Here is a 14,802-nt window from a genome sequence, read left to right as displayed (position 1 = left end):
GCCTATTCCTTTTAAATTCGGTGTCAAGGATCCTATTGATTTACAGGGATTGGTTTTCAGCCGTCAAACTAGAAATATATGACTTTACTGACAGGAAGAAATAGAGGTAGGGTAGAAACAGGAAGAGGAAGAATCCAGGATTTCAGCCATTCAGTAGTGTGTGCTGGATCCACCTTTGTTATTTGAATGTCAGAGAAATGTTGCTTATTCCTTAAAGTGCAAATTCCCTCAAGGTGAAGTCCAAGTATCTCTATAATTGTAATTTCTCTTGACTGTAGGAGGCTTCTTCCCATTTCATTTTCTCAATAATATAGAAGTTGACTGTGGTATTAGACCTACAAAGCACAAATTTATTGGTTGTGTTCTGAAACTTTGTCTAGGTGTCTTAAACAGAGACAATAAAACAGAGGTGGAATTAAATAGAGATGGAATTAAAAAAAAATAGATTCAAGTGATACTTTTGAATACATACACAAAAAATTTGTGTGTGCTTAAATGTATAGAATAATTTTAGCCCTGGGTTCAGTGAGACTGCCTGATTCAATAAATTCATGTGAGAATGATTTTGCAGAATCAGATTCTCAGTCTGAATGCTGTGAGGCAAGGACTTGCCCTCACAATTCTTGTCTGTGTAGAGACATTTGAGTATTATATAAATAATAATTCACCACCACAAAGATTAACTGACTGCCATTAAGGATCCCACTTGCTATTCAAGAGGCAACTGACATTTAGTAGTGATGAATTTAAAACTCTTGAGATAAAACCAATTTGCTACTTGTAAAATTTTAAATTCTATTGCCCCTCAGAAAGGTCCACCAAATTCTTGTAATGTGGTCAACTATGTGGATGAGATTTGCTCATCATGGAGGGGATTTCCATAAAGACTGTTTTGGTCAGTAATGTAACTTAGAAATGACCTCTGGTTTCAGTATACTTTGTTTGTGTAAGTATACATTGCATATTTGGTAACAATGCTGAGGCCTGAAGGAGCTGATCAGTCTGAGTTCAAAAGCAGTTGGAATGTTTTGCTTTGTGTTTATCTTAGTGGTTCACAAGCCAGTTGACAAATCACAAATTTAGGGACCACCCTAAAATCTGAAGTGGAAGCAGGTATGACAGAAAAAATGCATTGTGATTCTCTTTCAGGTATCACTTTCTCTCTGGGTGAGTGTTCAAGCTGCTCTCCAACCTTACAGTGAGAGTTCTACTTTGTACAGAGAAAAAAGTTTCTTCGTTTAAAGTATCCTAAATTTAGCCCAAGACTAAATCTTGTTGGAACAGGAAAAAACCAGTGTTGAGTAACACGTTGCTAAAGTATTTTGGTGACACAGAGCATAGATAACTTTCTTATACAGACAATAATGTCCACAGCTTGAAGATTTCACCCTAAGGAGCGTTGGGCTACAATCCCACAGGGACAATTTGATAGTTTGTCTTTCTCATTGTCAAGGAGCTATCCTATTTATTGAAATATCTTTTCCTATTATAATTCACATTATTTGTTCTTAATTCTATTATTTCCTGTAAATATTTACTTCCTGTCCAGCTTGGCTGAATCTGGACATCATCCCTTTTCTCCCTTGAGTCTTCTAGGTCCAACATGCAGACACCTGAACCATAAAACATCCCCTCAAATTAACTCAGTAACAGGTGCTGAGAGACCTAAAGATAGATCCAAACTGATCATGTGTGATTATAGGCATTGCTCTGCCACAAACCTTTCAAGTGTTGTACCAAGAAAGACAAGCTGGAAATAGGAGGATAATTAGGCTCTTTCTTTAGCATGAGCACATTTCTGCAGTGCTCGAGTAATTGCAGCCCTGCTGTGATATGCAGAAACTTTCTCCGAAGGCAGAAAAAGGCTTTGGAAATCGTAGCCATTCAAGAGATCACTGGATCTCTATTTCTGTTGAATTTTTAGGAATTTAAGCAAATATAAGTTTTAGACAAGCTTGCAAAAATTAATATCATCTCTGAGATTTGCAAATATTGCTCAGACTTATTTCCCCATCAGGGTTTTTTTTACAAACAGTTGTATAGTGTTAAGACTGATGATCTGCAAAACAATTACAGCATGCTAGGAACCACTAGGAGGTTTCTCCCAGGACGTTACACAGGTACAAAACCAAATCCAGATACTCTGAAATTCATGAGTTTCAGCTAGACTGAACTATTAATACTCTTCTGTGGGTTTGGACACTGCTGGTTGGCTTCATCTCACACAACTCTACAGAGCTAAACATTAGAAATAAAAGCTGCTCATTCAGAGTTTGCTCAGATGACAAGATGAGTATTCCTAAAAGATCAACTGCCTCTCCTCATTGATTTCTGAGAGATTTAAGGATTCTTTGCCCAGGGAGGCTGTGGACACTCCATCCCTGTAAGTGTTCCAGGACAGGTTGGATGGGGCTTGGAGCAACCTGGAAGGTGGAAGGTGTCCCTGCCCATGGCAGGGGTTTGATGATCTTTAAGTTCCCTTCCAACCCAACCCATTCTAGGATTCTATGATTCTAATGTTCTATTTTTAGTAAAAAAATATCCCACAAATAAAATCCCACAGGGTGTGTTCTAAAACTCCACTGGCCAATACTGGAGTGTTTCAGTGTCCTAAATGAAAGAAAAAAAGGGCAAAGTGTAACACATTTAAACTCTGGTGTTTGCATATGTCACAGACAAAAGAATCCAGTTGTGTCTTAAAATTTCATCTCTAGAGTTAATAACCTGAGTTTGATTCTAAAGACACTTGCTTTGATATAAGAAAAGCAATGCAGTCATAGTGATCTGAATTTTTTCAGATCAAAATTAGGACTCCATATATTTACTAAATGATTCAAAAAGATTGCTTTTGAAATCACGTAGCAGTTAAAACAATAGTCTTGAAACAGGGCCCTGAAAATAAGCAAATGTGGCCTGTGTGTACATATTAGTATAATTTTATGCTCCATTTCCAACATGGATATTACAATAATATTTCACACAAATTATAGGTCAATTTCCACAGAGATGCTGCCCTAAAGGTGCATGAAATTGCATTAGGAGAGGAAATTCACATCATACTTGGCAATCACAATTGAACAGAAAAGTAATGTTTTAGTAACCTTACAGCTTTGAAAGTGATGGTGAGTTTCATGATGTAAAACTAATGTTCCACCAGAATGCACCAGCTGTAATTAAAATGGTTTGTATTGTTCCTCACTCTATGAAACCTTCTATGAATGTTAACATGGGCACCTGCCTTACCAGGGCTTATGTAGTTATGCTATATTTTAATTTTCCATGCCAAAACACTTCTTCCTATGCTATTCTCCATGACCTTGTAGCTTTTTCTTATCAGTATAAAAACTTGAAGTTAATTTCAGTTCATTTCTTTCTTGAGGTTTGGTTGTTGTATCTGGAAAAAAAAAGAAAAAAAAAAAAAAAAGAAAAAAAAAAAAAAAAAAAAGAAAAAGAGAGAGAGAGAGAAAGAAAAACATGAAGAACAAATCAGGCCAAATCCCAGACTGCTGGCCCATGGAACGGGCAGTCAGCAGTCAGTCAGTGCTCCTTCCAATGCCCAAATTCACCTGGCCAGAATCCCTGTGCTCCATACTACTTATCCTCTGATTCCAGGATTCCAGATGAGCTTATTTAGTGAGAAACATTAGTCCCAAGGACTGAGATAGAATTAAGAGTGGATGACTTCTGGCTCAATTTCTTTGATTTTTTAAACTCAGAATACGAATTTCTGGGAAGTTGATCTATATCAACACTTTTTATGTTCCTTTTGTCAAGAAAATTTTCATCCACAGTTTGTTATTGTTTGGTAGGTGCCACAAAGAGCAGCTGGCACCTAATTCTTTCCCTGTGGTAAATTTATCCTTATATTTGTCTGCTTACTATGTTACAACTGATCTCCAAAGGCCTGTTTAATTAAGGCCTATATAATTAACAGGGCCAATGTATGAAGACAGGGATATTCCTGGGCTTTGTGACTCAATAGTTGATAGAGTTTTTATCACTCACTTTTCTATGTGACTTAGTTTATCTAATAAAAATCTAATATTTAAGAAAAGCTATGCAAGGAGTTCCTTGCATTCCTTGGTGGGTAATTTGAACATATTATAGCTGTGACAATAGAAAAAGAACAATTATACTCACCTACATGGTCTCAGTAAAATGAGAGGTGTGATTTTGTTCAAAAAGTAATTGCCTGATGTAAATGGACTTCCTAGAGAATGACACTCACACCCCTAATTTTGTGTTTCAGAAAACTATTGGCATACAAACCACAGGAAGTCTGACTAAGAGTTTTAATGTCCCCAGATAACATCCACATGAACATAGTCTATCATTATTTGAATACTCTCAGCCAGAACCTGGATTTTCAGATGGCATCATCCTCCCCTTCTATCCCAGGTGGTGCTACCATTACAAATTTAGAGAACAGATAACTAATGAAATGTTTATATCAGTTTCAAGTGCATGATTTGTGCTCACTGTTTTTAGTCTTATCTCGACTGAAATCAATTTTTATTACACTGTGTAGGTCAGCTCTGAATTGCCATAACAAGACTTACTGCTGTGAGATGTTGTGAACAGAAGGGGCTCTCCTTGGAAGGCGACAATCTTTCCATTGGTGTTAGACTGCTGCTTTTGCTTCCTATGAAGAAATTATATGTAAATATTTTCTTCATTTTCTTTCTTTAAGAGGCAGGTGATGTTAATCTTTTTTCTCCAGTTGTGGAAAATGATAGTTTTCTACTAAATTCTATGTAGGCTACTGGTAAAAGAACAAAGTGTAGGAATTCATGCATCAGCATTTCAAATCTTATTAACATCTTCCCTTCTCCATAAAAGCGGTGCACCTTCACACAGCAAAACTTGCAACAGTCAGATGCAACACTACAAGAAATGTTGCATGCATTTTGTGTCACTGGGTTTGGAGAAATCCTTGGAACACCAAAATAAATGTATTTTTCTTTCTCATTAATTTTATCAAAGGAGTCCCACTGTGTTTCACAATTGTCTTTATGCTCAGTGCTTTCCAAAACAATGCCCAGTTCCTCTGCTCTATAATTTAAAAAAAAAGGATTTTTTTGTTTCTTTTTTCTTATTTAAAGAACTCCCTATAGACTATGATAGCTACCTCACATAAGAAAATTCCCGTGCTTATAATTAAGACAAGTATAAAGCAAACCCTTCATTACATGCCCCTCAATATGGTTCACTTTGATTTTTCATTTATAAGGGTAGAGAATACACCTTGGCAGGTCATCTATTCCTTCATCTGCACCATGGCTGAATCACATCTACCTTTTTTTCTTTTTTTTTTTTTTTGACAGATGTTTACAGATGTTTTGTTTGTCACAGCTCAATTAGTGACTTACTGGAAGATTCCACAGCCTGGGAGCTTCTGTCACACCTGCTTCTTCACACCTAATGAAGATGGCAGAAAAGTCTCTGGGCGATATTGCTGTGCTAGTTGCTGAAGCACAAAAGTGGAGAACCTGGTCATGGCTGGATCCACAGGACAGCCTGGAATCACTTTTCTTTGTATGGATCTGCATTTTCTCTCACAGCAGAAGTTGTTGCTACTCCCCTGAGGGCTGTAAAATGGGAATTTGGACCTCATAACAACAAGGGTTGAGTTGTTCATGCTGATAGATTAATAAGAGAAGTCTTCAATCTGACTTGTGACACATTTAAAGAAGTGGAGCCTGTTACCTCTTTACTCTGATAGTGGTCACTGGATCAATAGTGTATTATTGCCTTTTTTTATTTGCCCAGAGAAGCTGTGTCTGCCCTATCCCTGGAATTGTTCAAGGCCAGGTTGGATGGGCCTTGGAGTAACATGAAATAGTGGAGAAGAAATGAGATAATCTTAAAGCTCTCTTCCAGCCCGGGCCATTCTGTGATTCCATGATTCTCTTCTCAGTATGGCTTTTTGTGAAATGCAAATCTTCATGAGTATCCCTGAACTTTTTTTCTTAGATTGACAACCTTCCTTTTTTTTTCTTTTTTTTTTCTTTTTTTTTTTTCATTTTCCTCACCTATATATATATATATATATATATACACACCTATATATATTCTAACATCAATGTGGATGATGTTCTCAGATATTCATAGAAAGACTGATACAGATTTCTAACAAACAAAGCTTGCCACCATGTCTAGAAAAAGAATCATAGGCTTAAATTATCTAAAACCAAGGGCTGGTTTAAGTAAACTGGAGGAAACACAGACTTGAAAAAGAGGCTTCTTAGAAGTATAGAATGGTTTGGGTTTGAAGGGACATTAGAGAACACCTAACTACAACTGTATATAGAAACTGACTGATGATTCCTTCCTATTAGTGATTGCTAGCAGTTTAGAATGATAGAATCATAGAATAACTCCTGCCACTGCACAGGACTGTAGTGGTGTGTTTTTAGGTTCTATCATTTTTCTGTATGTATTTGTTCCTTGTTTTATACTGTTTTATATAAGTTACAATGGTTTGTCCCATGTACCCCATGTTTTACCCCTCTATGGTTTACCCCAGTTATTGTCATTAATCAATCATTATCTATGTGACACCTGGGTCCTGTCTGTCACTTCGAAGCCTCACCCTGATGTCTAGAAAGTTCTAATGAGGGCTTTGAGCGACTGGACAGGGTCCCAGTTATCCCCTTCCTTGTGTTATTGATTCGTTATCATATTTTTCATTTATGTACAGAGTCACACCCTTCACACCCTGGATTGGTTCCGAGCTGGACCCTACCCCTTGCTTGTCCCCTGTTTATAAGTTGTTATACAGAGAGGAACCCCGCTTTTGTGGGCTAACTCTCTGAGTGTGAATAAGTCCCGTGTGAGCTAATAAACCCCAGCTGAAGTTCCCCATAAGGGTCCTTCCTTTATTCCTCACCACTGTTGATGCTTCTGTGGAGGCAAGAACCCACAGGATCGGGGACGTATCCCAGGATACGGAACCATACCTTTTCTGCTGCTCTGGTCCCAGAGCTAGCCAGGATGTGGAAAACGGGTTCCCGACAGACGCACTGCAACTGAGCACAGGACAACCCCAAGAATCCCACCATGTGTGTGAGAGCCTTGTCCAAATGCTTCTTGAACTCTCTCAGGTTGGTGCTGTGATCACTGCCCTGGGGTGCCCAACCATCCTCTGGGTGAAGAACGTTTTCCTGATATCTAATCTAAACCCGCCCTGATTTGGTTGCATGCTAGTTAGGGTATGTGTGTCTCAGCTTGCAATTATATGCTGAAATGAAGCCACAGTCTCACCTGAAGGACTCTTTGTAGAGTGGCTGAAGAACTTTTATTGGGCGGTGTTCAGTCACAAGCAGTTGTCCTGTATGGTAATTTCCTGTTCTGCACCAATCTTGTGGCTCACATTGGCACTGATTTCACAGTCTGAACTGCATTGCACTAGCTACCATAGGAACACTGTGCTTGACAAATGATGGACTTAAACTTCACAATGATGCTATTTTGGGCCTGACCAGACCAGTAGGTATTGAAAATCTGTCTGCTGTGATTTGTTTCAGGAGATGTCCTGCTCAGTATTCCAAAACCTGAACTGTGACTTTTATTGCAGAATTTCTCCAGACATTTATATCCCTTCAGACAGGCAGCTTGCTCCTCATGTATTGTAAGGACATTACATGAAAGTTCCACTCTGTACTCACCATGAATGTGTAGATGTGCCAGTGATACTAGCAGGTGCAACACCCTAACTCACTCTGCAAGGGCTGAGATATGTTCTTTAGAGTGTATGAAATTATACATTGATTTACTTTGAGTAAAAAATAGATGTTTCATAGGCAAGACTTCAACAGAGGCAGTTAAGCCCCAGCTCAACTGCATTATGATGCAGGGCCAGCTGTATTTGCCTGTGGCAAAAGTCCCTTTGCCCATCAGCACAGGGGAAGAAATACAGTGATCTCTCAACTCCCAGTCCTTTAGGCATGGATTATTCTGCTCACTGTTCAAGCATAGACTAATATGTGAAACGAGAATTCACTGATTATCTGCTTTATTTGGGGTATTCCCTTATTCTCTATGTATGGGCAACGTCACCTGAAAGTTCCATTGAAGTTAGGAAGTCAATAAAACAGAAGCTGGCAATAATATGACGCTATGAAGCAGAATTCCATTTTTATGCTGAACTGAAGGAAAATCTCAACCAGCACTTAACTGTTTGTTATTTAGTGGTTTATTTTGACTGTTATAAACCAGTTTTGCGCAGCAGAAGTCACTGCATTTTAAATGTTCCATAAAAATGCTAAAATTCTTGCCTTTTTCAAAAGGAAAAAAAATTGTTAAATTTCACTCCTTTATTAGGGTTTAGGCAGACCAGATACACAGCCTTTCCCTCACTTCCCCAGGTGAGGCAACCTGTCACAGAAAATCAGGGTGGCCAGCAGGACCTGTCTTTCCCAGGCCCATGCTACGAACAAGGCTTGTCCTGTATGAGATGGGTGATGGTGCTAGAGATGATCTGCTCCATGGAGAAGCTGCTGCCTATTCTAGGACTACAAAGCTGTCTGTGCTGCCTTCATGCACTGCAAAGAACATCTCAGTGCAGCTCTGCTCCTTGGAGGGGCTGCTCACCAGGAACTTGCAGGAGTGGGAGCAGGGCAGCAGTGTCAGACACTGGCGTGGCCACTGAGGCAAACACAGCCAGGCTGAAAACAGCAAGTTTTGAACCCAGATGGAGATTTGCTCCACGTTTAAGTAGACGCCTGTGCAGAGGGTTTCTAGGACCAGTGATCTGTGATCCTGCAGCAGCTTGTTGCCTCGGCAATGGAGAAAACACAAGGAATATCCCAACTCATGCTCCATGAAGCACGTGCACTCCAGCACCACACGGATGTCAGAGCACCTCTCTGGGTGCTTCCTCCAAGTATCCCGCTCCAGGATGAAAGAGTGACCAGGAGGTGGCCGCAGGAACACAAGCAGCTGGTAGAAGATTCTATTCTCAAGGATACTCCAGGATTCATGGCTGTCATCCATTCCTCTGTCTGGGTAAATCTCTGGCATGAAAGTTCTCCTGGAAAACTCTCGGCTGATGTACAGGAGGTCACGCACCAGGTGCTTCAGGTTCCTACACAGGTCAGGCAGTTCCTGTGCTGGTAATTGGGTGGATTCAGCCAAAAGCCAGGCACCACTCCATGCTCTGTTGAGATTTTGTTTCCCCTTGTTATTATCCTCGCTGCTGGAGGCAAGTTTCCTTTGCCAGGCCAGCCAGCAGACCTCCATGAGCATGGCTGATGCACAGGCCCAAAACAGCCAGTTCTTAAACACATAATGGACAAGGGCTCCCTTCAGGGATCTGGTCTGCTCAACCTTCTGCCACAGCTGGGCCATCTCCAGATGAAGAAACTCCATGTGCTGCTGCATCCGTTGTGCCGTGACCACGTCAGCCTGTGGATCATGTGTCAGCCTGGGCAGGACAGCCATCATAGCCACGAGGAATGTGATTGCCACAGCCATGGCCTGTGAGAGCTGGGGGCAAAGGGGCCAGCAGGCAGAGGGAGCATGAGACAGGGGCAGCAGGACAGGAGCTGCCTGGTGTTGGCTCCCACAGTGACCTGTTCTCTGTGATGTAACAGCCACTAGAGCCACATCACGAGGTTGACAAGCCCCAGACTCCATCCCCATGCCCTGGTCGGTGAGTTCTGGGCATCTCAACACAGAATGCCAACAAATCCACAGGAGCTCCTGGGGGGTCCTTTGGCAAAGGAGACAAACCCCCAGTGCTACCACAGCAAGCCCTGATCTCCTCTGACCCATCCCCAGTGATAGAGCCCTGCCTGGCCCTGAGGGGATTAGATCTCTTGCCTTGGCATAGAAACTACCCATGGCATTTGCCCCAACCCTCATCCTGCCCAGCCCAATCATGGAACAGAGTGAAGGACTGAAAACATCAGATAAAGAAGATTTCACTGACTGACAGAATCAGAAGGGAGCTTTGAGATCATGCTAAACTTTGATTAAGTTGAGCCTGGGCTTATGGAGGATAAAATTTTGTGTGTGTTTCTGCAATATCTAATAAATATCGACAATCAGCAGAGACAATGACTTGCCTGTTATCTTTATTACTAAGGCCAAATTTCCTAGAACAAGGAAAGACTTTGTGCAAGAGATGAGACAATGTGTGAGTGATACTGTGGAATGTGGATGAAATGTCCAGCTCTGCCTTGAGCTCAAAGACTGAAGTTTAGCTAACACCTGAAGAGGTCAGTGGCAGACCCTGACTGTCCTGAAGGGACAGAGCACACCCACACAAGGTCCTACTTCGGTGAATCTGAATTGTTCTGGGCAGGTGTAAAATAGAGCTTACAGACAAATGTCAGGGGTTTCTGTGGTCCCACAGAGATGGGATTAGTAGAGGTTTCTATTTTTGCTGTCTGCTTGTAGTCAGAAAGAAGCAGCTCACACAGAGAGACACATGCAGGTGACTGTGAATCTATCAGCCTGGAGATAACAACATTCACAGTATATAGAGACATCACAGCTCAAGGATAGAGGATGTGACCTGAGAAAAATCAGTCCTGTGATTTACAGACAAAAGGTCCTCTGCAGATTCGAAATTTGGGTGTGGGAACTGGGCTCTTCTCCCTGACAATCGGTGATGACAGGACAGAGCCTTCAGTTGCAGCAGGGGACACTTAGGTTAGACATCAGAAGGAATTTCCTCACATTGGGATGGCCTGTCCAGGAATGTGGTGAAGTCACCATTTGTGGAGAGGTTTAAGGAAAGACTGGATGTGGCATCCAGTGCCATGGTGGTATTGGGTAGTAGGTTGTACTCAATGATCTCAGAGGTTTTTTCCATCCTGATTGCTTCTGTGATTCTGAGGGGTTGTTTGGAGTTATAGCATTTACATTAAGTGGACGCTTAGGGCATTCCCTGCTCAGTTTCCCCCATTGAAAGATTTCTGAGGGCTCTTTCACTGTTTAGACCCTTAGACACAAAACCTTGCTATAATGATGTTTCTAGGAGGTGGTATTATGTGTCCCGTAGCTCTCTCAGCCTTGGCACCACTAAAAATCCCCTTCTTTCTGTCTTATTTTAATGCTTAATGCAGTTAAGTCTTTTCCCCAGTAGACTCAACAAAATGCAAAACTCATTCCCTTTTTTATTTCTATTTGGTAGGTATATATGGATATACAAATATATTGGTATTCATGAAATTGAATTTTATCTATTCTTACTCCACCCCCTGTCTCTCCTCATTCCTCCCTGTGTCCATATTTATTGCATTAACTTTATCAGTCAACCTTGAGTTTTATTGTGTCACCAAAGGAAGAATTTATTTCATCAGCTGAGGAATGGACCAATCCTTCTGAGGGATTTTTCCCCATTAAGAAAAAAACAATTCCCTGGTAAATGCTTCCTTCTGGAGTGTTTCCAACACAGGTTTTCCAGAAGCCTGATTTTCAGATGCTGAGCGCACAGTGTCACACCAGTATTGATATTTACTGGGACATTTTATAGCTTCTGCAGGAAGGGCTTTGTATGTGTCTATTTAAAAATATGTCATTTAACATATTTTCCTAAAACGTCTCAATAGAAATATATTCATTCTTCTAGGCTTGATATTAAGGTAACTGGCCACTGGATCAAACTCATGAGATAAATTTCTGAAAGATATAAACATGAAGAAGCAATTTGTCTGACAGAAAATGTGTGTAAGAAGGTATAAGGTAGGAACAGGAAACACCCTCTGCTTTGCCTGAAGCCCTCACTGATTCTGTTGCCATACTCCTTTCCATTTTAGAGCGGTACAAATTAGAATTAGGGATGAAGTATCATCTGATTAGCTGGTATGAAAGTCAGCATTGACCTAGCCTTAGAGAATATGGGAGACATGTCCCAGAGTTAGACATCCCAATGTGGCAGTAAATGAAACACCCCTGATTTTCATAAACTCTAGACCTAGACAGAAAGTTGTAATTTTTGCAAGATTTTTGCCTTTAGACTTAGTTCACTCATGCTTTATAATTTTGAGACTGCCCTGACTATTATGGATTGGAAACATATTTTCTCAAATACACAAGCATTCTTTGTGGAAAATAAAATGCAGGCTAACCCTCAGTCAATTCATAAAGAAGAATCACAAAACATGAAGATACATTTCAAAGCCTGGGGAGAGTATCCTCTAACAGGAGATAAGAAGAGAGATGCCTAAAGGGTTTAAAAGAATAAATAAAACCAAAATGTTTCTGTCACTGCCACAACATGATATGAACAGTGATTTCTTCAGGCTCTCCCTCCTATCTCCTTCAGAACAGGACGTCTTGTTTGTTTGCTTCAGTCCTTTTGGGGTAACTGCTTTTCTGCTTGGTTTTGCCTTACATATACCTGGTTTTACAGAACCCTGTCAAGACTTTGTCTCTCATTCCTCTCCCCTCTTCAGCTTCACGTAAGGATCCATCTGTACAATTTCTTCATAAAGGCATTTATTTAAGGGAACAGCTCCTACCCCACTGCACTGTTTTGAAACAGCAGCTGTACAAGGCTGGCCTCATAATTTTGTTTAATTATCTTTATTTTGATGTGATACATTAACTTAAATAACTCTGTTGGATATTTTTGTGCATGCCTAGGCAACTAAATGCAAAAAGCATTTAACAGTTCATCCATTTCTTCCCCTTTCCTGGATTCTAAATTCAGACCTTTCCATTTTAATCTGCCTCAAATTAAATTTTATTTAATATTTTATTACCGTATTTGTTTGTGTCAGGCGATAACTTTTCCTAAGGTATTTCATCACATATATGCTAATGAAATGTGCCAAACCAATGTATTTTCTTTGGATGGTGGATGTCTAGGATAGATGAAACAAAGCTTCCTGTTGGAAACTATCTTCATAGAATTTGAACATTCAAATCCAAGTTGTTTTTTAATGTATTCTTAGATATAACTTTATCTATCTATCTATCTATCTATCTATCTATCTATCTAGCCACACACAAATGTGAATATTTTAATTGCTGTGACATTTTTTCCCTCATATTTCTCTTTTCTGATTAAAAAAAAGAAATTATTATTTTGCTGCTGGTGCCAGTACTTGAGGAGTTTTCTTCTCCTTCCTAAGAGAATATGATTTGGTTTAAAATCTCGTATTACATTCATGGTTGGCATTTAACAGAACTTCTAAAAATTGTCTAAGAAATCGGGGTCCAAACAAAACCAAAAATCAGTTTATGTAATGGAAAACATATTCTGACACAGCCACAGGGAGGAAGGAAGAATTCACTAGTAAATAACATTTTTGCTCAATTTCTTCCTTACAAGTTGTGAACAGCAACCCTCATAGCAAAGATCAGTAGACTTTGAAGTGACTCCCTTTTAGAGGAAAACGTGTGCTGTCCATGGTCATGAAGGAATGGAAACAAACAGGTCCATTGTGGATGCAGGGGAAAGGGAAACCCTCCATTTCCCCTTGGAACAATACAGAAATTATTTGGAAAAAAATATTTTGGAAAATATTACATCCTGAATTTTGGAGAGAACTCTATTCCTAGGAGTGATAGACTCTTAAAATGTTTATATGCTTTCCTGCTTTCTGTTCACTTTTCTCTTTCTCTGTCTGTGCAATTGTCTCCAGAATATGTGTCTTTCAACTTTCAGCTTTCCAGAAGAGTTAAATTATGTCTGAAAACTTTTTACATTTGTGCAGTTTGGCTCCCCCAACTCTCTCCAGACTCTGCTTTCCCCACCACAGACACACAGTAATTGCATAATATTGATGTTATTCTGCTGTTTTTCATTCTAATTCTGTGCTGCCATACTTCAAAATACCAATTTGTTTCTTAACATCTACAATGTACATGGAATAAGACTGTACTGTTAGCCAAGCTGTCCAAACTGATTTGCTCCTTTTCAGGCATTTTTGTGTGTGTGTGTTTTAATTAGTTTAGTTCCTTAAAGTGGATTCAAACTTTCTCTCTCTCTTTTTTTTTTTTTTTTTAATTTAATTTAAAGTCTCCCTATTTACCACATCCCTTCTGCCCATTAAATCCTTCCTGGTTTTTATTATTGAATCATTAATAGTATCCCTGTTGGATCTTGACAGCTTTCTTTGTTGTAGTTGTAATTTTCAGTGTATCAGAGCTGACCCAGAGTATGGCTAGCAGTGACCCGGCTCCGAAATGAAAATTAAATGGGGGTGCCAACTCCTGCTGGATAGATAGTTTACTTGAGAATATATATGTTCAAAATAACTACTGCTAAATCGTGACGGATGAGAATGGGAAAAAAAATTCTTACAAAAGGAGATGGGTTGTTTTAACAATGAATAAAGCAAAAAAGACATGTGGAGATATAGAAATAGAGTGAAATAAGTGGTATTAGCGATGATGTTATTAATAATTCAAATTGTTAGTCATGAGAACTGGTAATGCAGGATGGCACCATGAAGTACAATGTACAGGCAGAAACATTTGCCCTGAAGAAATTCTAGTCTGAGTTTAATGATAATCTGTTGCTAAAGTTAAGTAGTGCAGCACACAGAACAAGGTTGTTTTGTGAAAAAAAAAATTGTCAATGAAGGAGAAAAAGCCTAAGGGAAGATATGTGAGATTGGAGACTGCCTGAGAGAAAGATGTGAGAAGGGAATGCCAAATGAAGAGAGTCCCAAGGGCTGGAAAGAGAACTAAGGACAAAAGTCCTGTTGTGGGAATATGCCCTGATACCCCTCCTAGCACAAGAAAGAGTATTTGAGAGGAAAGTTTGTCATTGATTTGAGTAATATTTTAATATATTTGATGGTTAAAGATGCATTTTTCTGAATGCCTGAACTCCGCTTTCCC

The sequence above is a fragment of the Chamaea fasciata genome, unplaced genomic scaffold, assembly GCF_029207755.1.
Source record: "Chamaea fasciata isolate MVZ Bird 193981 ecotype frontalis unplaced genomic scaffold, bChaFas1.0.hap1 SCAF_6, whole genome shotgun sequence".
Classification (NCBI taxonomy): domain Eukaryota; kingdom Metazoa; phylum Chordata; class Aves; order Passeriformes; family Sylviidae; genus Chamaea; species Chamaea fasciata.
Note: the sequence above shows the minus strand (reverse complement) of the source record.